This window comes from Heliconius melpomene, chromosome 3 (genome assembly GCF_056956725.1).
Source record: "Heliconius melpomene rosina isolate 202511_hmr_F chromosome 3, ASM5695672v1, whole genome shotgun sequence".
NCBI lineage: Eukaryota > Metazoa > Arthropoda > Insecta > Lepidoptera > Nymphalidae > Heliconius > Heliconius melpomene.
Window position 1 is genome coordinate 6,821,336 of NC_140391.1, and position 2,798 is coordinate 6,824,133.

General features: G+C 34.8%; 1 long non-coding RNA gene across 1 annotated transcript; it reads right to left on the reverse strand.

Annotated features, from left to right (window-relative positions):
- Positions 1-1,737: 1,737 nt before the first annotated feature.
- LOC146539998 (uncharacterized) lies at positions 1,738-2,418 on the reverse strand. Its single transcript, XR_014879472.1, has 2 exons — positions 2,339-2,418; positions 1,738-2,174 (listed from the first exon to the last, which is right to left on the reverse strand). It is a non-coding gene; the product is annotated as an uncharacterized LOC146539998 (long non-coding RNA).
- Positions 2,419-2,798: the final 380 nt, after the last annotated feature.

A 2,798-nucleotide genomic window follows, 5' to 3' on the forward strand; every position in this document is an offset into this window, starting at 1 on the left:
TATTAAAAACTTCGAGTGGGGCGGGCTTTTGCCTCGTTGCCAAAGCGAAGTAATTAGTATATTAATGAATAATAATGAATGCCCTCGAATGGGAATCGTAACCACAACCATCACGTTTACAGCCACTGTGCCACGATGGCCAATCAAATTCAAAATTTCAATTTTCCTAAACACAAAAAAAAAAAACAATCAATATCTAAATAAAATACATATACCTATTTCGGATATTGTATTTATTTATATTCGATAAATTCAACTTTTAAAAATCTAGTTAACATGTCATTGGAGTATTTTGATATACTATTTGCTCTACGTTATTATAAAAAGGTGTACGGCATGAAAACATTTTCCAATCCAATAGTACATAATAGACTTGCGATAAAACTAAAAAAAGAGCTGCTGTCGATAGCTGGAATAGGATTTTCATTTTCCAATTAGCCCTGCTGGAGGCGGCAACTCCTGGGACCGTATACTACTGAAACTATTTTTACATGACAACTTTCTCGAGTAATAAACTACTAATAAGCTTAAGGTGGAGTAAAATAAACTTTTATCGAGTTCTTTTAGATTTTTTTGGTTTTAAGAAATATTTGTAGGTGGCGGTTTTACTGCGGTACGTAATAAGTTTTTGTTTTAATTTTGTATCTACTAATAATATAATAAGCAAATTTGTACATTTCGCGTTTTAGATAAATGAGTAAATCAATTACAATAGAAATGGAGATTTAAATTGTAATTTTTTATTTTTCCGTTGACAGGAGGAAAAGTGGGGGTACTTTAGAAAGGCATGCACTTTGCATCTGAGTGTGATTACAAAATACTTAACTTGTTTTTGGTGTTAAAGTTAGGTATAGATATTTACTGACAAATATATGTAATAATTTAATGAAATGAAAAATAAAAAAACCCCTCCCTTTTCCTGTTTATTTATTATACGAACGTCGGAGTACTTCAGAACTTTGGAAAAAATATGTTCACTATATGAATATTGAAACAGGTGAAGTGAGTTTATTTTTTTTTCAGAAAACGTAGAGTATGATAGCACTCTAAAGTTTGCGGATTGTGCATGAGACGGGGATTAACTTATAAAAGGAGTTCGACACGCGTCATATACAGTTTCCTAGCGGAATCACAAAGAGCAAAATATTAACACGAGCTACTTATTTTGAAGCTATCGCGAAGTTTCATATAAATTCGTTTCTAGCAATTTCTCTAGCAACTTTAGCATGTGAGATTCACTTGGTACATGCGAGTGCGTCCTCTTTTTTTGTTTAATTTATGAGTTTCGTAAAATATTTGATTATTTTCAGTAAATATAAATATATTTAGGTACAGCATATACTTTTATTAAATTAGCGAATCAATTTTACATTTTTAAATATAAATTATTATAAAAAAAAGATACATTTAAAAATATAAAAAAACCACTCTACCGAGGGCGGGACAAGGGTCCAAGCCATCGGTGGCTAGGGCTCCAGAGAGAGGAACCTCCGCACAATACGTGCCGTCTCAAGTAATACTGCCTTCTGTATCCGGTTCTTGATCCAACAGCTAAGCGATAGCCTCTTAAGGTGTTGGTCGAGGCTTTTCGCTTTTTAGGTATATTGTTAATTTTTATGTTTAACCCTTAACTGCTCGCACGAAGAAAATCACTTAACTGCTCGCACGGGGTCCGTGGTGACCCCAATTTGTATGGATAAAATTTGATGATTCCTTTTTTTTAATGAAACAAGCGAATAGTAATTATGAAAGTACTTTATTTAATCTATAAGACATAAAAACCACAACTTAAAATAAAATCTTCTAAGGCATAAAAATAACTAAAATATAAACTTCTACAATAAGGAACATTTTTGGCACAACATGAGATCATGCATTAAAATTTCATGAATATTTAGGAACTATGGCAATCATCGTTATTGCAGTTTTGGCAGTAAACAATGAAGTGCTCATTACACAAAAACTTTTTGCCTTAACTGCATTTTGTGGATACTTTTCAGTCACTCTTTTTCATGCACCGCACCGCCCACGCCCACGCCCAGCACCGCCCACGTTTAGTGGTAGGTGGAGCAGGTGGAGTTTCCAAACCATGTACTTCTAATAGCCGCGTGGTTCGACGTTTTTGATGACTTTCAACAAGTTCCGTTGCAAGTTGTCGCAAGAATGTTTGATAACTGAGGAATAAAAAAAGACCTATGTAAATAACATATTTGTACGAAAAATACAAAAAGAAAATAATTCTAAACCAGTAAAACGATAGAAATTATCATTCACTATAATATTTCATTCAAAGTTATATCAATATCTAATTAAAAACAATAGAATATAAAAAGCTTACCTTTCTCAAAAAAGTCACGTAAGTACTCGCACGGGGTCACGGCTCAAGAGAGCAGAGGCTTAACCTTCACCTGCAGCGGCCTAAACGGTACTAATGTATGTTCTTTAGCGTATATTAAGAGGCTAGCGGGCGCGCGGGGAGGTTCCAACCGTTGCAAGTGCATTTTTTCGATATGCGAAAGTGCTTTGACCCCATGCGAGCAGTTAAGGGTTAAATATAATTTATATACTTCAATAGTGTTGAGGCCGTCGCTGCTCAGCGGTACAAGTGTGACTGTGACTGGTAAAGCGACGGTTTTGAGTTCGATCCTCACTCGATAAAGTGAAATATTTATTTATGTTTATATTTCCATTTCTTCGCTCTCGTGTCGAGGCAAAAGCGCGGATTTGAGTTCTGCCACTCAACACGCAATGAATCCAGAATTCAGCAGAAAGTGGGGAACGGAGTGTCATAACACTAG